Raw genomic sequence first — 23,810 nt, 5'->3', positions numbered from 1 at the left:
CTCCTCCAGATCAGTCTGGTTAGAGCTGGGCTAAACATTCTATTTTGCCATCAGCTTGGAACTTCTGGGCATCCAGTTGCCATGTAGGCAAAATTGAAGTGAGAAGCCTGTCTCCTCTGTACTCAAATGACTTGGGTAGATTCTAATGAACTGTGTATATCAGGAAAGGAAAAGGTTAACTGAGATTAACCTGAAAAACAGCCTTATGTGGCAGTTTTCAAACAAGCAGGTTGACTTGGCTTGTGTGAAGGTGATGATGCCTGATCTAGAAAAGAGCAATATATGTTGTACCGTTTTAAAATCCATTCTGGCATACTGTGATGAATGTGTCGGCTGGCAGCTAAGAACTTGCTGAAATGCAAAGTCTCTCACCATTTATAATCGACACTCCCCTTCTAGGAAAGAGCCTGTCTCATCTCTGAAGCAGTGGACTTATCAATTTGCATAAACCCTGCCATTCTCAATGAACACATATTTATCACCTACCACTTACTTTCCTACTGCCTTTAAGAAAAAAATTAAAAAAACAAAACAGAATTAGTTTGCAGTGAATCAGCACCTTTAAATTCAGCCATGCTGTGTGAATCTGTCAAGAGTGGCAGGAAGCCATTGCTGGAAGGGGGAGGGAAAGGAATAACATGATCCTTTTCTGTTTCCATCATCTTTTTTTGTATGTATCTAAGTGGTTAAATCACCAAGTAGGTTAGATATTAATTAAGTGTAAAATAGATTACTGTGCTGTTCTGATATCTTGTTAAAGTTGTACTTGTCGGTTGTTTATTCTTTACCTAACTGTTATGAAAGATGATCAAATAGCCCAACTGAGTACAAAGAAAACTGCCAACCCCTCAGGTCTTAATACCAGTCCCTGAACAAAAAAGAACACCCAGGATCAACAGTCTACTTTCAGATCCCACAAACACTACATACACTACCTGCTCACATTTGCCCTGTTCTTGCTGCTGTTTACCCAGGAGAAAGCCAAGCCCAAATTTTCTCTTGAAGCCAAGACTTATGGAAATGCCAAATGAATCAGTTCAAAATTTTACAGATTTGGTTTCATTTAACTGATTCTTCATGCCATAGGCTCCACTTGATGACATTACAACTCAGTCACATCTCTCCATACATCTTATTAAACTGAAATAACATAAAGCAATAGAAAAAATGGTGACCAGATGCCATCTTGTTTCAGACCAAACTATATCAGATTTTGAATGAAACTTGAAAACATCTGGTTGCTTAGATGGCATACATAGATTTATTAAAGTTATTTCAGGGGATTTCTCCGGTGGTCCAGTGGTTAGGGAATATGCCTTGCAATGCAGGGGACTTGGGTTCTACCTCTAATACAGGAAATAAGATCCTATTGCAGCTAAGCCTGCACACTGCAACTACTGAAGCCCACACGCCACAACTGAAGGGTCTGTGTGCCCCATTGAAAGATCCCACATGGTGCAATGAAGATCCTGCATGCTACAACTAAGACCCAACACAGCTAAATAAATAAATATTTTCATAAGTAAAGTTGTTCCACTCCTTTAATGTCATTTAGAGCATGCACACAAAAATATGATGCCACTGCAAAGCTGAAAAGAGACTTTATATAAAGTCCCATTATTGGCAGGGACACTGTATATCAAGAAAAGCATAGTATAATCCATCTCATCAAGAGTTAATTTTAACAGCAGCATGTACGAAAATTTAGAATATGTGAAGTCTTTGACCCAGCAGTCCTATTTCCAGGAATATATCCAAAGGAGATCACTAGTAAAGTACATAAAGATGGCGAGCAAGGGCACTCATCATGGCTTTCTTTACACAATGAAAAATAGAAAATAACTTTATTGTCCTTTAATGAGGGACCTGTTAAGCAAAAACATCAATGCAATATTATGCAGTCATCAAAAAAGATAATGTATCTGTACACATATATTAACATAAAAAATCTTCATGTCACCTGCATGCGTGCTAAGTTGCTTCAGTCGTGTCCAACTCTTTGCTACCCCATGGACTGTAGCCCTCCAGACTCCTCGGTACATGGGATTCTCCAGGCAAGAATACTGGAGTGGGTTGCCATGCCCTCCTCCAGGAAATCTTTCCAACCCAGGGATCAAACCTCGAACCCACATCTCCTGTGTTTCCTGCATTGGCAGGCAGGTTCTTTATCACCAGCACCACTTGGGAAGCCCTAGTGCCACCTGGAAAGCCCCTTCATGTCACAATGCTAAGTAAAAAGAAAGGTATAAAAGATAAAAAAGCATTCATCCTATGAATCTATATAAAACAATTTGTATCTAGACTTTGGATGGTGAAATTTCAATTATTCAACACTTTCTTCTATATACTTTTTAGTTTTATTTTCCATATAAGCCATGCATCTAGTTTAAAATCAGGAAAAAAAAAAAGAGCTACTTTCATCAGAGGGAAAATAATCATTATTCCGTGTTTCAGTCAGACCAGAAGTCACCCAGGAAACCAAATGTAGCTCTTACATTTCTGTGCCTTCTGTTACAAGGAAAACTGCATATAAACAGACCATATTACAAAGGGAAACTTGGTAAGTGGTGTCTAGAACCCAAACCAAAACAAAGGTGAACTACTACATAAACTAAAGTGGATGCCTTTATTATACATAGTGTTCAAAAGAATTAATTCATTGTGCATGTGTACATGTATTACTATATTTTCCTGACTAACAAAAAAAAAATAATGTGGATTCCATATAGCAGCAAAGAATATAATCATCATTGGTTTTTCTTACATAAGTTACCACTCTATAAATCTCCATGTTAATGTGGAAAAATCTGACCTGAACAGATGGATCGCACGCTGTTTTCTAAAACATGAACAGATTTCTGATCTTCTGGACCAGGAAATGAAGTCAGCACTGCAACAGCAGACACCATCATCCAGCTCCTAGCATTTTAATTTAAGGAACTGCTAATAAAAGCAATATTCCCTCTTTAGAAATAACAGCACAGAGATATGTTTTTCTTAATGGAATGTGCTCTTGATACAGAAACAAAACATAGTGGAGACCTGTTGCAGTGGAGGTGCTGGCTGACTGATCACTGAACTGCACTAGTTTTGGAGAATCCCCTCACCGTGGTTCTTGGCAGGTAGCACCATTCAGCTGCCTCCATCCTTCATTCTCCAAGTTTCCCGTGGAAGGCACAGTCCTGAAAGCTGCCACTCTGTCTGCTTAAATCTTCATCTCAATAGCCCAAGGGCCCCTTTTCCTTGAGTATATCTTCACAGCAGCAGCTTCACAATAGACACTCTTGGGTTGGAGAACTTGCAGTCAAGCAATTAAGCAACTTTGCACATTTTTTCCTGCTTCACCACTTTCTAGCTGTGTAACTTAAGGCTGTGAGGAGGCTGGTAGAGGCAGCAAGACTGAGCATGAGAAAGAACTGCGGCCAAGGAGATCACCCATGAGGTCAGGATATTGGTTATATAAAGGGAGAATAAACAAATATTATAGTTAAATATATTGAGGATAATGGGAACCAGATTTCTCACCATCAGAGAAGGAAGACATAAATAGAAAAAAGGTGAAGACTAGAATTAACACTGTGGTATTGGAGTGCAGTTTAAAATATTAAACTAATTTTAATATAAATAGATTAATAAATATAGATGTGTATATGTACTTATGAGTTCCCCAGTTCTGTCAGCTAAGATGGCCCTTGTTCTTGTTGTTATTGTTTAGTCGATAAATCATGTCCAGCTCTGAGACCCCATGGACTGTAGCCCACCAGGCTCCTCTGTCCATGGGATTTCCCAGGCAAGAATTCTGGAGTGCATAGCCATTCCCTTCATCAGGGGATCTTTCCGACCTAGGGATTGAACCCTCATCTACTTCATTGGCAGGTGGGATTCTTTACCGCTGAGCCACCAGGGAAGCCCAGGATGGCCCTAAAGTAACCTAAAGTAATGATACGCCAGTAGCAATGACCACACCTAGCACCCAGACCTTGCATTCTCTACTAAAAGAAAGCAGGGCTCTTTGGAAAAATATCTTTTGAAACGACTGAAATGACAGGGGCAGGAAAAGTACAAGATGAATCTGAAACATCTTACACTAGAAAAGTACTTTGATAATAATAGAGATTTCAAAGCAACACAAGAAACAACTTGAACGGGATTCAAATGACCCAATCTGTAACAATTTCAGCATCAAAGTCAACAATGAGAGTAATCCACTGAACACAATAGAAATCCAGAAGCCAAACTGATGTAAATAAATGAATACATAAATAAAGAGAAAACTCCCTTACAATAGAATACCAACTAGTAAAAGTAAAATAAATGGGGGATTCCCTGGTGGTTATGTGGTTAGGACTCCACCTGGGGTTCAATCTCTGGTTGCAAGGAGTTAAGATCCCACAAGCCACATGGCATAGCCAAAGAAAACAAAAAAGGTAAAATGAATATTGGAATTGGAAAAATTGCCATTTGGCAATCATCATAGTAATCATTTAAGCAAGAATCATCATAAGTGACTGAAAGTTTGTTGAAGAATAGGATGACATAGTCATCCTATCTCCCCACAAAATCCTTATTAATTACAAAGGGAGGGCTTCCTTCATGGTTTAGTGGTAAAGAATTCGCCTGCCAATATAGGAGACACTGATTTGATCCCTGGTCTGGGAAGATTCCACATGCCGTAGAGAAACTAAGCCTGTGTGCCACAACTATTGAGCCTGTGCTCTGGAACTGAGGAGCCACAACTACTGAGCCCATTTGCCACAACTTCTGAAGCCTGTGCACCCTTGAGTCCATGGGTGCCATTGCAATGAGAAGCCTAAACACCACAAATGAAGAGTAGCGCCCACTCTCCACAGCTAGGGAAAAGCGCTTGCAGCAACGAAGACCCAGCATAACCAAAAATAAATGTATAAAATTATCTTTTAAAAATTGCAAAAGGAAAAATAACAATTTGACAGTGGAGAAGTCATCACCTTTACAAGTCATCAGATTTCACATCAGCAGCAAAAAGACCAATCACTGGGGGAAGGGGCGGCAGGCACCATATTGGGCAGCAAAGGTACAAGAAGAAGCCCCTGAAGCAGTCCAAGAAGCAAGACAAAAAGATGGATGAGGAAAATAAGGCTTTCAAGCAGAAAAAGAAGGAGGAGCAGAAGAAACTTGAGGAACTAAAAGTGAAGGCCATGGGGAAAGGCCCTGTGGACACAGATGGAATTAAGAAATCTGGCAAAAAGGAAGCTGTTCCTTGTGCCTGAGGCAATGATTATCCTTAATTCCATTCATGTTTAAACATCTGGATTTCCTGCTGTAACATCTGTTGCCATCTACAGCTAGAATGAGGTGTTGTCTTAGAACCTAGTACATTTAAGAACAAACATTTGTATGAATTAACAAGTAATCATAGAGTAGCTCTTTAGTTCTTCTTAGCCATTTCTACCTTAGCTATGAGATCTGCATAAACCCAACCCAGAATCCTGCCAAAATGTGTTCTTAAGTCTTTGTTCTATACTGAATTCTGTACTACTTGGAATTAAATTAATTCATTTGAAATGGCAAAAAAAAAAAGACAAATCAATATTGTGTCTCTTAATAAGATCCACTGAAAACACACAATATCACGTCTTATCATTTTCCTGCTAAAAATGCATAACTTGTATCAGACAAACCTGAATAAACCTAAATGAGGAACATTCTACCAAATGAATGGTCTGAACTTCCAAAAACATCAAAGTCACTAACAACAAGGAAGAAATGAAGAACTATCACAAAGTAAAGATTAAAGGGACATAACTAAATACAACCCTGGATTTGATTCTAGACAAGAAATAAAAAATATTTTTCCAAAAAGGAAATTACTTGGACAAATACTGAATGAGATCTGTGGAGTCAATGCAGAATTATGTGTTAAGTTCCTCATTTTGGTGATAATTCTGTGGTTATACAGGAGAGTGTCTTGTCTTTAAGGAAGACACTTAAGTAGGCATAATTAGGCATCACATTTGCAACTTACTTTCAGTTGGTTCAGAAAAAAAAAGAAAGTATCTGAGTGAATGACAAAACAAACTTTGAAAAATGTTTATCACTGGAGAACCTGGGGTGAAGTATAAATGAGAATTATCTTTCACCCCAAGAGTTCATTGGACTATGCATGAAACCTTACTATAAGTTTGAAATTATTTCTAAATAAAATATGAAAAAATATATTGGGGATAATGTAAGAGTTTTTGGAAGAAGTACATGAGTTAATACATATGAGGTGCTTAAAACATAGCTAGGTATACAGTACCTGTAAAGAAGGCTGAGTGTTGAAGAATTGATGCTTTCCAACTGTGGTGCTGGAGAAGACTCTTGAGAGTCCCATGGACAGCAAGGAAATTAAATCAGAACCCTAAAGGAAATCAACCCTGAATACTCATTGCAGAGACTGACACTGAAGCCCAAGTTCCAATATTTGGCTACCTGATGCAAAGAGCTAACTCTTTGGAAAAGACCCTGATGCTGGGAAAGATTGAGGGCAAGAGGAGAAGGGAGAAACAGAGGAGATTTTTGGATGGCATCGCTGACCCAATGGACATGAGTTTGAGCAAACTCTGAGAGATAAAGAAGGACAAGGAAGCCTGGTGTGCTGCAGTTCATGGGTTGCAAAGAGTCAGACACGATTTAGCAACTAAACAACAACAACAAGGTACACAGTAAATGTTAAATAAATGTTAGTGATAAAGGTGGTAGTAATGAATACCTGAACTTTACACCACAACTCATCTGAATCAGAACAAGTTGACTCTGGCTCACTTATTTGTTCTCTCTTTTCAGATTTAATTTTGAGATTGAGAGAACATTTATTTGCATTTGAGATGCTAACACCATCATTAAACTTTTTATTTAAGTTTAAGCACACAGTGTACATGTAGGGCAATATTTTATAAACTGTTGCCCTCAAGTAAAAAAAAGATGTTAGTAAAATATTTTAAATAATCAAGATCAAACTTTTGAAAAGTGATTTTCATCTTTCACTAATTTAGGCAATATAGTGATAATGAGATTATATGATCTGTACATACATAGATATATATGTCTTTATCCATATATAATATATACATTAACATGTATATATTTACTATAGTGTAGTCATATACAACATTATAATAATACACATAGAATTAATGACCATGAGAGTTGAAAAAGTCTTTGGGGGTCATCTACTCCAATTCCTTTAATAGTAACTATAACCTCTGTAGCATCTGCAACAAATAGTACAGTCTCTGTTTGAACCTACTTATTCCTTTTGAAGGCAGTCACCTGGAAATCATTCTGGTTGTTAGAAAATTTTTTTTTTAATATTCAGTCAAAATCTATCTATAATTCCCAGAGTCTGTTGCTACATATTAGCTCTGGGGTCACTAATTATTTCTTTTCCACAGGAAATTTCAGTATCAGGAACTTTTCTACCCTCCCCATCCCAGGTCTCCCTCATGAGTTTTCTCTTCTCCAGACTGAAAATCTTGTCTTTTTTCAATTACTCCACATATAATCATGGTTTTCATCTCACCATATTAACCACTCCAGTTTCTATGATCTCTCCTATTCAGGAGATTCTGTTTCTATGAGGGGAGCCTGAGATCACACCAGCTATTCTGGCATCCTCACACACTTACGGTTTTTCCTTCATTCAGTCAATATTTACTAAATGCCTATGGTGTGGAAGGCACTGTGCTAAGATACTGTGAGACATAAAATTAAGAAAACATATGCTTTCTCTTAAAGAACTTACACATCCATTTGGGAGAAAAGAAATATGCTAATAAGTACCAAAAATAGACAAAAGTGCTGTGTATGTTAAAAGAAGGAAATTATACAATTAAATATGTGTTTGTTGTAACACTGAGTACTAGAGAACAAAGAAAAAGTAATGACGGTTTCAGACTAGACCTGTTTTGGTTTGGGATACCATGTGAATTGGTAAAAAGCAGTAAGCATGGGATTTAAAAACAATGAGAGAGGCAACATTAAGAGAAGAATTTCTAGATTGGGAGAATTATGCATTGATTCAGAAGACACAAAAGGTTTATATTTTTATCATTTTGACCTGTGACAATGTGATCAATAAACACTTGTCCAGAATGATTTACATGCAACTTTATAAAGAGACAAGAAATAAATTGACTAGACTACTATGCACCTAGTGCTTTACATCTATTATTTTACTAAATCCCGCAACAACCCCAACAAGGTAGGCACTAATATTAGTCCCTCTTTAAAAACAAATCAAGTGAAGATCAAGAAGCTTCAGTGATGTGCCCAAGGTTACAGAGCTGCTTATGGCAGCCAGTCTTCAAATTCAGACTGTCATCTTCCAGTCCGACTTGAAGTCATCAACTACTTACTGCCCAATGAAGCAATATCTGGCAAACTCCCACCCACATTCCCACAACCTTCCTGGAGACCTACTTGGGAGAAATCTGTCACTGAACAACCTCTTCCTCCTCTGGTTCAAGAACACTTTCTACAGAACTCTGTTACAATCCTTGGCATAAGGTATCACTGTGAATTGTGTATGTAACACTCACTCCTGATAAAGTGTTACTGCTCCAAGAACAGAGATTATGTCCTCCTCTTCTTCATGGTATCCCCATACCTTAAGGCATTGCCAGACTCAACAAATGCTGGGAGCATGGTATAGCTTGCCTGCTTTGAAGAAAGCCACCCGTTTAACCAGAGACCTCTAATTCTGGGTCTCATTTGTTTTGCAGAGCTCTGGTTGCCACAATTCTGCAATCTAACACTGTCTTCTATCTCAGCTCTAAATTAAGGGAATCATCCAAGAAGTAATTGTGAGTATCTGGCTTCAGTCCATCCCACCCTCAGCAGGCTCATTCATCTTTGGGATCCTCACTCCCATTTATTATTTTTTAAATTTTATTTATTTTTGGCTCCACTGGGTCTTTGTTGCAGCCTGTGGGCTTTCTGTAGTTGCGGCAGGCAGGGGCTACTATCCAGTTGTGGTGCGCGGTCTCATTGTGGTGGCTTTTTGTTGCAGAGCAACAGGGGCACAAGGCCTCAATAGTTGTGGCACACGGGATTAATTGCCCCGAGGCATGTGGGACGTTCATGGACCAGGGATGGAACCTGTGTTCCCTGCATTGGCAGGTGAATTCTGAACCACTGGACCACCAGGGAAGTCCCTCACCGCTATTTAGAACAATGGCTCAGCCAGAGTTACACAGAGCCCAGAGGCAAAATAAATGGGAAATTAGATTACCTAATAGCTTTAGTTTACTTCAAGTTTTTAAAGTAAAAGTCAGGGCTCAATAAAGTTGCTGATACTCTGGGGGGGGGGGGGGCTTAAGGAGAGAAAAGTGATTTTGAGAAGTCAGGAGATGACTAAATGAACCTAAGTAATGATGACACACATGTGGATTGAATTAATATAAAATTCAATACATGAAATAGTGCAAAGTGCACACAAATTATTACATATGTCCACTGATCATATATAATTCAACTACAGCAGTGACTATAAGAGAAATCAGAGTAGTAAGTATTTAACATGTATAATGTTATATAGTGAAAGTGACGGTCACTCAGTCGTTTGACTCTTTGTGTCCCCATGGACTGTAGTCCATGGAATTCTTTAGGCCAGAATACTGGAGTGGGTAGCCTTTCCCTTCTCCAGGGGATCGTCTCAACCCAGGGATCGAACTGGGGTCTCCTGCATTGCAGGTGGATTCTTTACTAGCTGAGCCACAAGGGAAGCCCAAGAATACTGGAGTGGGTAGCCAATCCCTTCTCCAGCGGATCTTCCCAACCCAGGAATCAAACTGGGGTCTCCTGCATTGCAGGTGGAGTCTTTACCAACTGAGCTATCAGGGAAGCTCATAAAGGGCCAAAATGTTTAGGCTTTATATATATATATGTATATATATAAACATTTATAGGGCAAAGTACAGTTTTGGCCCACAGAAGGAAAAAACTCAATGATCTCAGCTCAGCTCTGACATTTCCCTGAGTAGACGGGGATTTCCTGTGTCTAGACTAGAAGGTAGATGGATGAAAAGTGAGAAGGGAGAGGCACTGGAGTGGGTGTCATTCTCCTTCCGACACCCAAGCCAGTGATCAGCACATATTGACTTTTAAACAATATTTTGGTTACTTACAGAATCAACTGTTAAGGACAGAATGGCAAAAGAAAAACAAGTGTGGTGATAAAAAGGTTACTGTGTTTTTATAATAAAAATAATGCCAGAGAAACATGGAATCAGAAAGAGCAGCGGCACATAACATCCTGGAACTGTGACCTACCAGAGTGTTTAAGAATATCATCCATATTTCCTTGCAGAGGCAAAGTGGCCTCCACAAGGAAAATGAGACAAGTCACTCATCACCAATGAAACATTCGAAAGTGCTCAAGAAAGAGAGTTTGGTTAGAATATGATTAATACCATCATCATTTTCCCCATCAACAAATTCCAACCTCAAACTGGAAAATTATATTGCTACTCAGTTCACCAGGAGGTGAAAGACTCCTCAAGCACCTACTAATTGGGAATGATCTAATCCTCATGAAGACCAGCACAGACTGTCAGATTGCTAGCTGCTGCTGCGTCGCTTCAGTCAGAGAGGCCAACGATTGCTATGATCACTAAAAGAACTGAAGTGTGGATAGCAGTACTGTCCAACTTGAAAGTCACTAGGGATAAACAAAAAAGTCCTAATGTATATCATGGGGATATACAATATTCAATATCCTGTGATAAACCATGAAGGAAAAGACTATTTTTAAACAGAATGTATGCATGTGTATAACTGAGTCACTTTGCTATACAGCAGAGACTGGCACGACATTGTAAATCAACTATACTTCAGTTTTAAAAAGTTACTGGGGAATTCAGCCATCCATTTGAATTAAAACATTGTGAAAATTAATTTTATAAGCTCCAATTAAGCTTATATTTGATTATGGCATATTCAGTTCAGTTCAGTCCCTCAGTCATTTCTAACTCTTTGCGACCCCATGAACTGCAGCACACCAGGCGTCCCTGTCCATCACCAACCCCCAGAGCTGGCTCAAACCCATGTCCGTTGAGTCAGTGACGCCATCCAACCATCTCATCCTCCGTCACCCCTTCTCTTCCTGCCTTCAATCTTTCCCAGCACCAGGGGCTTTTCCAGTGAGTCAGTTCTTTGCATCAGGTAGCCAAATATTGGAGCTTCAGCTTCAGCATCAGTCCTTCCAATGAATATTCAGGACTGATTTCCTTTAGGATTGACTGGTTTGATCTTCTTGCTGTCCAAGGGACTCTCAAGAGTCTTCTCCATACCACAGTACAGTTCTTCAGTGCTCAGCTTTCTTTATAGTCCAACTCTTACATCCATACATGACTACTGGAAAAACCATAGCTTTGACTAGATGGACCTTTGTCAGCAAAGTAATGTCTCTGCTTTTTAATATGCTGTCTAGGTTTGTCATAACTTCTCTTCCAAGGAGTAAGCATCTTTTAATTTCATGGCTGCAGTCACCATCTGCAGTGATTTTGGAGCCCAAAAAAACAATATGTCACTGTTTCCATTGTTTCCCCATCTATTTGCCATGAAGTGATGGAACCAGATGCCATGATTTTAGTTTTCTGAATGTTGAGTTTTAAGCCGGCTTTTTCACTCTTCTCTTTCACTTTCATCAAGAAGCTGTTTAGTTCCTCTTCACTTTCTGCCATAAGGGTGGTGTCATCTGCATATCTGAGGTTACTGATATTTGTCCTAGCAATCTTGATTCCAGCTTGTGCTTCATCCAGCCTGGCATTTCTCATGATGTACTCTGCATATAAATTAAGTAAGCAAGGTGACAATATACAGCCTTGATGTACTCCTTTCTCAATATTCCAGGTATATTTGTATTTATACATATTTTCTTCATTGTCATATTTTCTTTCATCTACAAAAAATACTCTAAAGAATAGCTCCTTTTTTAAAAGATTGGATAGTAACAGTTTAAAAATATGACAGACTAAATGGCATTTAAATAAAAACACTTTAAGTATTTTCTAATTAATTTTTATTGGAGTATGGTTGCTTTACAATGTTGTTAGTTTCTGTTGTTCAGCAAAGTGAATCAGTTATACATATACACATATTCCCTCTTTTTTGGATTTTCTTTCTATTTAGGCCACCGCAGAGCACTGAGTATACAGTTTCTTTTGCTATACAGTAGGTTCTCATTAGTTATCTGTTTTACACATAATTGTGTAGATATGTCAATCCCAATCTTCCAATTCATTCCACCTCCTCGCCTCCTTGATATCCATACATTTGTTCTCTACATTGGTGCCTCTATTTCTGCTTTACAGATAAGTTCATCCATACCATTATTCTAGATTCCACATATAAGTGACACTATATGATATTTGTTTTTCTCTTTCTAACTTACTTCACTCTGTATGACAGTCTCTAGGTCCATCCTCATCTCTGCAAATGGCACAATTTCGTTCCTTTTTATGGCTGAGTAATATTCCATTGTGTACATATGCCATAACTTTTTTATCCATTCATCAGTTGATGGACATCTAGGTTACTTTCTTGTCCTGGCTATTGTAAATATTGTTGCAATGAACATGGGGGTGCATGTATCTTTTTGAACATTAAGTATTTAGAAACTGAATAAGTATTAAAAGGTTCAAACTGAGTAATGTGTTACTCCTCATAGAAGACAAGCCTATTTACATGTGGGTTAAAATAAGCAATTACTTCTCACAAAGCCATCTTCAATAGAATTTTACATCTAGTAATGAAATGAATTTAAAAAGGAAAATGGGAGTATAAACCTAGAATTTAAAATGTAATCTTTTGATAATATCATGAAACATAGTAGATTATCTTTATTATAGAAGGATGAACAACCAAATGTAAATGTCAGATATTATAAAGGGTAAAAAGATAGATTTGACTATATAAAATGTGAAATTTTCTATACAGCAGAAAATATCTTAAAGTTTAAAAATTTAAAAAAAGTCAGGAAAAAAGTTGTGACATATGCAACCAAATCTTTATCATCTGAAGAATTTTCACAAATAAGAAAAAGCCTATAAGCATACCAACCGAAAAATAGAGCCATGAGCTGGAAACTCACAAAACAAAAATAAGTATAACCAGTAAGTATATAAAAAAATGCTCTCTACTGCCTACCCAATTGACAAAAACCTTATTTTGGTAATAGTGTGGGGATTCTGACATTCTAATTCAGTTTTTAAACTGGTATATATTGGTACTTCTTTTCTGTAGCACAATCTAGAAATATCATTCTTGCAACAAATATTTCTTGAATACACATATATCTGACATTGTGTAGATGCTAAGAACATAGTAAAGAATAAAATAGACAAGGGACGAGATAAGAAATAATTAAAGAAATAAATAAATCAATGTAGCAAAAATAAAACATACATATCCATTGAACCATCCATTTCACTTCTAGGAATTTTTTTCCAAGGATATAATCAAGTGCACAAATATTTACTCAAAGATACTATTTGCTGAATGGTATAACAACAGCAAAAATCAGAAATAAGTAAACGTTCTTTATTATGAGATTATTTAAATAAATTGCTCTGCTTACATAGTACAATATTACACAACACTTAATAATGATGACCTAGTTTTATATGTATTGATTTGAAAGACATTACTGATAAATTATACAGTGAAAATGCAGCCAACAGAATATTGGTTCATTTAAAATACATGTGGGTTTATTTAAAAGAAAATCTGTTTGAGTATAAAGGTGTCATAAAAAACTAAAAATAGAATTACCATAAAGATCCAGGAATCTAACTCCTGGACATGCATCCAAAAAAGATGAAAGCTCTAATTCAAAAAGATACATGTACCCCAATGTTCATAGAGGCACCGTTTACAATACCCAACACACTGAAGCAACCTAAGTGTCTATCAACAGATGAATGCATAAAGAAGATGTGGTACATATATACAATGGAATATTACTCAGCCATAAAAATAATGAAATAATGTCATTTGCAGCAATATGAATGGACTGACAGATTAACATACTAAGTGAAGTAAGTCAGAGAAAGACAATTACATCACTTATATGTAGAATCTGAAAAATAGTACAAATGAACTTATTTACAAAACAAAAACAGATTCACAGACATAGGAAACAAACATGGTTACCAAAGGGAAAGGGTGGCCTAAGTCGGAATATGTAAGTAACAGATGCACACTACCAAATATAAAATAGATAAATAACAAAGATTTACTGTATAGTACAGGGAACTGTACTCGATATCATATAATAAACTATAATGGAAAAGAATCAGAAAAAAATAATTTAATGCATATATGTATAACTGAATCACTTGCTGCATTCACACAATATTGTAAGTCAACTATAATTCAATTTTTAAAAAATCTATTTACAATGTTTTTCTCTGGTTTTATGTATTGCCCTATTATCCAAATTTCTTAACAATGAGCCTACATTTTATTATAGAAAAACCACAGCTATTCAACATTTTGAAGAGCATATATGTAGTCTTTACAGAGTTCACAAAGCATATCCCACCAGTATAATTGAGATTATCAGCATTATGATACATCTTAGTCATTATTTTCTTCAGGTTATAACTTTCCATAAGATTGTTGGCTAGCTATTGTTCTATTAAATTTGTCATTAATTCTTTTTGTTTAAACTTTGTTTAGGAACATCTTTTTTGTATTGATATCAATTTTACCTCTATAGACTATATTTGTTCTGTAATTAAAATATATTTATTTTCTTATACTTTAAACTTTTTATCTTGTTTTCGGGTATAATTGATTAACAATGTTGTGATAGTTTCAGGAGAACAGCGAAGGGATGAAGCCATACATACACATGTATCCATTCTCCCCTAAATTCCTGTCCCATCCAGGCTGCCACATAACATTGAGCAGATTTCCATACGTGCTCAATGTGCTCATTCACTAAGTCATGTCCGACCCTTTGTGACCCCATGGACCGTAGCCTGCCAGGCTCCTCTGTCCATGGGATTCTCCAGGCAAGAATACTGGAGTGGGTTTCCATTTCCATCTCTAGGGCATCTTCCTGACCCAGGGACCAAACCTGCGTCTCCTGCATTGGAAGGTGGATTCTTTACCACTGAGCCACCAGGGAAGCACCATGCTATACAGTAGGTCCTTGTAAGAATAAATAAATAACTAATTTTTAAATATGTGTAAATACTTTCTTGCTCAGCCAAATACCAAACACTTTAATTCACAGGTTCTGTGACTTGGGAACAGATAATTATGAAAGTTAATGGTTCTGCAGAGTTCAGAAATACTAAAGGTGTCAAAAATAAAGATTATAAAAAAGTACTGGAAAACATGTGTAATTTGTAGTGTGTAATGGCGCTGAAAACCAGTGAGTGTATTTACACGTGTGTAATGTTTGTGTGTATATATTCACACATGCATCCTACATATGCTATGTATTTGCATATGTGAGAGTTCTTGTTTATGCTCACCCTGTGCCCTCCCATGTAGGTAAATCAAGCCTGTTAGGCATATGCTTTATCTGCACCCCCAGGACGAGCCACATTTGCCTTCAGGTTATCGTCAGGAAACAAGCATCAACTCATCCGAAAAGGGTTTCACTGTCGAGCGGGAGCCACTCTGGCCACCTGCCTTGGAGGCCGGCTATTTCTGGCAAAGGTGCAGGGTAGAACCGCGAGGCAGGCCGCCTCCAGGGAACTAAGCCGACGAGGAAGGCGCTGGAGGTACTTCAGCACCACGGACACGGGCAACCCCAATCAGGTCCTTTAGAGCCTCAAGCCAGCCGACACCTCCCCTTCCCCAAGCGCTCCCAGCCTTCTCCGCCCAGTGCGTCACGGTCTCGGGCCCTCAATCGTCACTCAGACGCCAGCTTTTCATCCCGCTCCCGCGGCCAAGCCCGGCAAAAGCCTGGACAGAGATGCGAGTCTGCGCAGTCCCCCTACTCGTCCTTCCTGCTGGCCCGCGCGACCCCTGCATCCGCCTCTCTCTGAAGAGGCCACGCGGGCGCACGTGGCGTACAAACCCTACGGCCCAAAGGCGGGTCAGGAACGGGTGGTACTTTCCTCCTCGGAGGTGGGGGAGGCTGCGTGGACTTGCCCTGCGTCTCTCGCCATCACACTCGGCCGCGGCCTGGCCCTTCCTCCACTACTCCTTGCCCTTGCCTTTCACTGGGGAAAGATCGCGCTATACCGTTTATTCTCCGCGAAAAATCTCAAACCATGCAGACAGGCGTCCAAGAGTCGGCAACAGAGTAAAGGAAAATACTCATTCTTGGCCTTATTTCTGAAACCACCCAGCATTCTTAAAAAGTTTGAAATTGATGCCACGGCGCCACAGGGACTCACCCTGGTTTGGGTGGGCTCCTGGGCGTGAGGAAAGCTAGAGCCCCTGGCCTTTATCAGAGAAGCACACATACACGCCACGGTGGCAGGAAGCGGGGGCGCAGAGGCCACAGCTGATGCTGACCCTACCGGACCCGTGTCCAGGTTTTCCAAGGGAGCAGTGCTGGGAAGTGGGGGCCCCGCGGACCCTCAGGCGTCGAGCAGAGCCGGGAGAAAGGGTGTGAAGGGGGCGGGGCGCTTCACCCGGGTCCGGCCCAAGCCCCAAGGAGGGAGTCGGCCTCAGGTGCCTCGGCTGAAAGTGAGTGTGTGGGCTTCGGGGTATGCCCTCACTCCTTATGGGTGGGGGCGGCCCGGCAGGCAGGGTCAAGTCCCCAGTCTGCTGTGCTGACCGGCGGCCGGGGCCGGGTTACCTGCGTGTCGCGGCGAGGAAGGCGCGAACAGGTGTTCCGGCCGGGGCTGCCCGCTGCCGCGCGCCTAGTCCAGGCTCTGAGCCCGCTGAGGCCACGAAAACCGCGGCCGGGGCGGCGGAGGCCGCGGGACTGGGCGGGGAGAGGGGCGTCGCCCGCGCGGACACTGCGCCTGCGCTCTCTGCGGCTCCCCCTGTCCCTCACCCGCAGGTGCCCGCGTGGAAGAAGACTGGGGGCGCCGGGCATTCGTGCCGGGACTGAGGGACTTCCCCTTCCCGCGCGGTGGGCGGGCCCAGGAGCCGGGAGACTGCCTTCCCGGGCCGCTAGAGCCTACGTCCTCAGAAACACGCCCTTGGAGAGACCAGATTTGAAGCAATCGCCAGCCAGCCCGAGTGACTTGGTTTTCTGCAAGGGGGCAGGGAGGCAGCCTCAATCCATTTCGACCCTTCTGTTTGTGTTTAAAGCCGCAAGTCGATTCCTTGATATTTAAAATATGTTCTAGTATCAGTAAATCATGGTCCGAAAAGGTCTTCGGGCATCCCGGACTCCACGGGAAGTTTTACCCATAAGGTTTCTGGGGGGAGGGTCTTGACGCTCCAGAGCTGGCTCCTGAACTGAGGTCTATACACCCCAATACTGTGCAGAATGAATACAGCTTCTTGGAAACAGGCCTGATCATCAAAGCAATGGACTAGGTGGGTCAAGAGGACGGGCAAGAAGGCCAGCATCACAGGCCAGACAAGAAAGGGTGATGCCTGAACCAAGGGGCCAGCTGCGGGAAAAGATAGGAAGTGACTGCAGGTTTTCCCCGTGTCCTTCCAGACCCACTCAGCACCCCGCTCTGTGACCCAGGGCTGACTTTTATGGATGGCATCAACTGTCCTCTGGCTTTTTGCCTGGTGTTGGCCAATGGAAGGCACCTGCAGGAGATGGATCACAGTGCTTGCACACTAAGTGGCTTCAGTCGTGTCCCACTCTTTGTGACCCTATGGACTGTAGCCTGCCAGGCTCCTCTGACCATGCGGATTCTCCAGGAGAGAATACTTGAATGGGTTGCCATTTCCTTCTCCAGGGGATCTTCCTGACCCAGGGACTGAACTCCTGTGGCTCCTGCTCTGCAGACAGATTCTTTACTGCTGAGCCACCAATGGATCACAAGGCAGGATATTATTCAGGACCTCCCCCTTGCAGCATCAGAGGGCCACTCTGTTAGCTGTGGCTGCATTCTTTATCTGACCACCATTTCTCCAATGCTATGGCCTTCTCCTACAGTTCTCTCTTAGTTCTGTTTACCACCTGCTGCCTCTGCCCCTACAAACCTGGGGCTAGTTATGGTTCCCAGTACGTGCATGCTCAGTGGATCTGTGGTGTCTGACTCTTTGTGACACTATGGACTATAGCCCACCAGGCTTCTCTATCCATGAGATTCTCCAGGCAAGAATGTTAGAGTGGGTTGCAGTGCCCTCCTCCAGGGGATCTTCTCAACCCAGGGATAGAACCCAGGTCTTCTGCATTGGCAAGTGGATTCTTTACCATTGAGCCACCTGGGAAGCCTATGGTTCCCAGAGGTTTCCTTTAACCCTGCCCAGATCTTTTTCTTTCTTTCTTTATTTTTTGCCCACATCTTTTTAAATAGTCCCTTTGTTAAATTCTCAACTATCCCCTGATGTGCCATGCCATCGTTATCCTCCCACCTTTTTCCTACCATTTCAAGATACTATAACAGACTTTGACTTTACTGTGGTTGGGAAGATTCAATTAAAAAAAGTGTCAAAGAAAGATGGGACTTTTACAAGGTGAGATGTCTCCCAGACTCATCCTGATAGTTCTCAGGCTCTGGGCAGCCATCATGGTGGTCTCCCCACTGGGTTCCCCAGCCTGAGGCCATCAAAGACAGTTAGAGTAGACCCAAGAATGTGTTTCAGACTACTCACAATCAATGTGTTCACAAAAGGGCCGGGGGTCATCTGAGTGTACAGCATAGCGGAACTTTTGGATGCCTCTTAATGTAGAGACAATCTAGACCTTTATGGAGCAAGAGCTGGTGCCCTTCCAACTGCAGCTGGGCTGCCTTTGAATGAGTCAAACTCCTTGGAACACTTCAAGAGTCTTGGGCACAGTGTCTGAAAAAATGTGTTTATGAAGGAGCTGCTGAGTGAGGCAATTGTCAGTGAGAGTCTCCAGCTGTTTCTGTAGAAAACCCAAAGAATGTTCCCAAAGAGGGAGAAATGAAAGGCAATAGTGAGAAGCAATTGCCCATAGCACTCATGTTAGTTGGGTTTCCTGGCCATTTCTCTGACTTGTAAGGACTATCAAACTGGTTTAACTAACTTAATTTTTCCTCACCCCACCCCACCCTCTTAAACAAATCATACAGACAAAACACAACACTGAGGCACTATCTTGACAAAATTTACTGAAAGGTAACCCCAGGAGTAGCTGTTGGCAAACAGAATTAATGTACACTATTTGTACTGAATACAAATGAGGTCAGAACAGAATATTTAACATGTATTTTTGGCCTTTCATCAATTTGAAGAGAAAGGATCCTTCGTTGTTCAGAAAGCAGCCTGGGCACTAACTGTGCTGATCTAGGTAAGGAATAGAGGTATAGAAGCAAAAGGAGCCTCAGAAGGCTAGACTGATGCACAAAACTCAGCTACAGTTTATGTTTCTCTTGAAGGAAGTGGGGGAGGAAGAGAACCTGAAAAGTTTTGAGAATCAGAGTGAGAAAAATGAAGATAGAGAGTAATCTGAGTTTAAGAGAGGTTTCTGGGAGGTTTGAGACAGTAAAACTAGGAACTTAGCGCAGGTGCCATTCTGAATGATACTGAGAGATACAGAGAAACAGGGGGAAGGATTTTTAAATATTTCGTTATGTGTATTAAGTGGAATTCTTCTTTTGTGCTATAATATTGAGAACTTTTTCTGGCAAGTGTCAAAAATGCAAACTGATTTAACAGAAAAAAAATTGTAAATAGATAGCTGCAGGTATGGCTGGATCCAGGGTGCAAACAATGTTATCAAATATGGTCGTTCCCTCTCTGTTGCCTTCAAACTGTTTACTCCCATGCAGTGATTTTTCCCCACCTCTTCACCTTTCCCCAGTGTGAACCTATATCATCCTTATAGCTAATCATTCCAGTAGAAACAAAGTACATATTTCCTAGTGGTTCCAATAAAATCTTATTCTCATTAGTAAACTCTGGATTATATACTCAACCATATGCTTTAGTCCAGGGGACAAAGAATGGGGGATGAATCATTCTCCAAAGGAAAATCAAGGTTATATTATCAGAAAAAAAAAAACTGTAAAGTGATAGGCAGGTGGAAAATAGAACATGTCCACTACAAGTTCTTCTCAAAGAAACTTCAGTTAAGATTTACATTTGCTTTTCAATTTTTTAATATTAGAATTGCGTTTCTTTTGAAAATTACATCATGTTGACATGAGAAGCATGGCAGCTGAAATAGTCTTTCAACTAAAAAAATACAGTGAAATATCTTGCTGTTCCTACAGAAAGAGGTGCCAGAAAAGATTTTTTAAAAATACTTTTGTTCTGAGTTTCCATATACATACAGCCTTTATTTAAAGGCCGCTTTTCTGATCCCAGGAAATGGTTCAAATTCCTGAAAGCCTGAAAAAGTTGCTAGAGTTCCTGATCACCATTGTGAAAATACATGTTCCACCCATCAGTGCCACCACAACTTCACTCTTGGGATTAGACACAAAGCCCAATACTTGTAGCACTCTGGGCTAAACAGCTAAGAATTGGTTTGCATGTCCACACAGGGCGGCACACAGTAACAACCCATTTCAGGAGCATTCAGATTGTCGTTAACTCAAATGCTCCTCTGTACGGGAATTCTCCAGGTAAGAATACTGGAATGGGTTGCCATTTCCTTCTCCAGGGGATCTTCCTGACCCAGGGATCCAACCTGGGCCTCCTGCATTGCAGGCAGATTCTTTACCAACTGAACCACCAGGAAAGCCCCAAATACCTGGCACACCACCACAAACCTTGAAATACGTAAGCAACTTGCTATCTCAAAGATCAAGCGCTTGCTTTAGCCTTCAAATTGTGTACAAAACAAAGGGCACCAACAGTATGCAGAGCTTTCTGTTTTCCCCTCAATCAATTCTGTTTTCATTAACATTTAGTGCCCTATTACCACATTTGCTGTGGCTCATCTGGTAAAGAATCTACCTGCAATAAGGGAGACCTGGGTTCAATCCCTGGGTTGGGGAGATCCCCTGGAAAAGGGAAAAGCTACCCACTCTAGTATTCTGGCCTGGAGAATTCCATTGACTGTATAGCCCATGGGGTCACAAAGAGTCAGACACGACTGAGCAACTTTCACTTCACCACATTTGCTGACTACACCACTTACTAACTCTGTGCTTCAGATTCCTTATCAGAAAAAGGGACAATGATAACCTACTATACAGGGATGTTATGAGGATTAAATTAATTAATACATGTAAAGTATTGAGGAGGACAATGTTGGGCACTCAGTAAGCACTAAATTAATGTTTGCTTTTATGATTACAGGGGCCCAAAAGTACATCACTCTCCATAAGTAAAACATGTAAAAACAAAATCTGTGGAGATCATGTCTGAAGACAATGCTGTATAGGGAGAGTAGATGTTCATTCAGCTTCAGAGACCTTAAGGAAATTCAAATCCAGTGCTGAAAGATCCTCTATTTTTTTAAATATGAGGTAGAAATCTTGATTTATTTTCAGTTTTGCCACAAGGCTTGATGGATCTTAGTTTCCCCACCAGGGATGGAACCCTGGTCCGTAGCAGTGAAAGCATCAAATCCTAACCACTGGACCACCAGACAATTCCCAGAAATCTTAATATTTTAAAAAATTTATTGATCTTCTTTTCTGCTCATGAATACCACAGAATAATCATCGTTGAAGTGTACCCCCTTCCACTGATGTCATGTCTAAATCTGAGTCTCCCAAAGAGCCCAAACAGCTGTGGAAGCTCTTCATCAGAGGACTGAGCTTTGACACAACCGATGAGAGTCTGAGGAGCCATTTTGAATAACTCACAGACTATGTAGGAATGAGGGATCCAAACCCCAAGTGCTCCAGAAGCTTCCAGTTTGTCAGGTAGGCCGCTGTGAAGGAGGTGGATGCAGCCATGAATGCAAGGCCACACAAGTTGGATGAAAGAGTTTTTGGAACCAAAGTAGGCCATGTCAAGAGAAGATCATCAAAGACCTGGTGCCCACTTAACTGGGAAAAAGATTTTTGTTGATGGCATTAAAGAAGACACTGAAGAATATCACGTAAAAGATTATTTTAAATAGTATCGGAAAATTGAGACTATTGAAATCACAGCTGACCAAGGCAGTGGCAAAAAGAGAGGCTTTGTAACCTTTGATGACCCTGACTCCGTAGACAAGATTGTCATTCAGAAATACCACACTGGGAATGGCCACAACTGTGAAGTAAAAGAAGCCCTATCTTAGCAAGAGATGGCTAGTGCTTCATTCAGCCAAAGAGGTCAACGTGGTTCTGGAAACTTTGGTGGTGGTCATGGAGGTGGTTTTGATGGAAATGACCACCTTGGTTGTGGAGGAAACTTCAGTGGTCGAGGTGGCTTTGGTGGGAGCTGTGGTGGTGGTTGTGGATACGGTGGCAATGGGGATGGCTATAATGGGCTTGGTAATGATGTAAGCGATTTTGGAGGTGGTGGAAGCTACAGTGCTCTTGGCAATTATGACAATTGATCTTCAGATTTTGGACCCATGAAAGAAGGAAACTTTGGAGACAAAAGTCCTGGCCCCAATGGTGGTGGGAGGCCAATATTTTGCCAAACCACAAGTAACTATGGCAGTGACAGAAAGTTTTAATTACTCCCAGAAAACAAAGCTTAGCAGGAGAGGAAAGCCAGAGAAGTGACAGGGAGGCTACAGGTTACAACTGATTTATGAACTTTTAGGCAAGTACAGTGGTGACAAGGCCTAGCTGCTATAAAGAAAACATGTTTTAGGCAATACTCATGTGTATGGGCAAAAAACTCAAGGATTGTATTTGTGACTAATTGTATAACAGGTTGTTTTAGTTTCTGTTCTGTGCAAAGTATAAAGCATTCCAACAAAGGATTTTAAGGTAGATTTCTTTTCTTTTGCACCCATGTTGTCAATTGCTAAATGTAATAGTGTGATCATAATGCTGAATAAATGTGTCTTTTAAAAAATGTGCTGTGTAAGGTTAGTCTACTCTGAAGTCATTTTGGTGAACTACCCCAACAGTGTGGAGTTAGAATTCCTTCAGGGTGATACTAGGTTACATTCAAAATTTATTTACAACCTGCTTTGGTGGAGAAGCTCTTGTCTTCAGAAACCCTGGTGTAGTTTGAACTGAGAGTTACTGTGTTGCGACCTGGAGTTCACTGTTAAGAGGGTCACCCATACAAAATATTCCGTTGTATATATCTATCATATTTTCTTCATCTGTCTGTCAATGGACATTTACGTCTTTTCCATAACTTGGTTATTATAAATAGTGCTGCTATGAACACAGGCATACCTGTATGTTTAAAAAAAATTTATCGGAGTGTAGTTGTTTTACAACGTTGTGTTAGTTTCTACCATACAGCAATATGAATCAGCTATACATGTGTATGTATGTACATATATACATACATACATATATCTCCTCTTGTTTGGTTTTCCTTCCATTTAAGTCACTGCAGAGCATTCCCTGTGCTATACAGTAGTTTCTCATTAGTTATCTATTTTATACATAGTATCAATAAATTGTATTTATCAATCCCAATCTCCCAATTCATTTCACCACCACCACTTTCCCCCTTGGTTCAGTTCAGTAGCTCAGTTGTGTCCATCTCTTTGCAACACCATGAACTGCAGCACGCCAGGCCTCCCTGTCCATCACGAACTCCCAGAGTTTACTCAAACCCTTGTCCACTGAGTTGGTGGTGCCATCCAACCATCTCATCCTCTGTTAAAGTCCCCTTCTCCTCCCGCCTTCAATCTTTCCCAG

General features: G+C 40.6%; 1 protein-coding gene and 1 pseudogene across 2 annotated transcripts in view; one reads left to right on the top strand and one right to left on the bottom strand.

Moving 5' to 3' along the window:
- Positions 1-17,031, bottom strand: part of SLC35G2 (solute carrier family 35 member G2) — a 39,069-nt gene extending 22,038 nt beyond the window's left edge. Inside the window, exon 1 of one of the 2 annotated variants that reach the window (XM_043875296.1) lies at positions 16,790-17,031. The gene's annotated coding sequence lies outside the window, so the exon portion shown is untranslated. The other variant, XM_043875297.1, reaches the window with a different exon arrangement.
- Positions 17,032-21,738: 4,707 nt separating this feature from the next.
- Positions 21,739-22,706, top strand: LOC122675246 (annotated as a pseudogene).
- The last annotated feature ends 1,104 nt before the right edge of the window (positions 22,707-23,810 follow it).

Source organism: Cervus elaphus, chromosome 19 (genome assembly GCF_910594005.1).
Source record: "Cervus elaphus chromosome 19, mCerEla1.1, whole genome shotgun sequence".
In the NCBI taxonomy this organism is placed as follows: Eukaryota; Metazoa; Chordata; class Mammalia; order Artiodactyla; family Cervidae; genus Cervus; species Cervus elaphus.
This window is presented reverse-complemented; position numbering and strand designations above follow the sequence as displayed.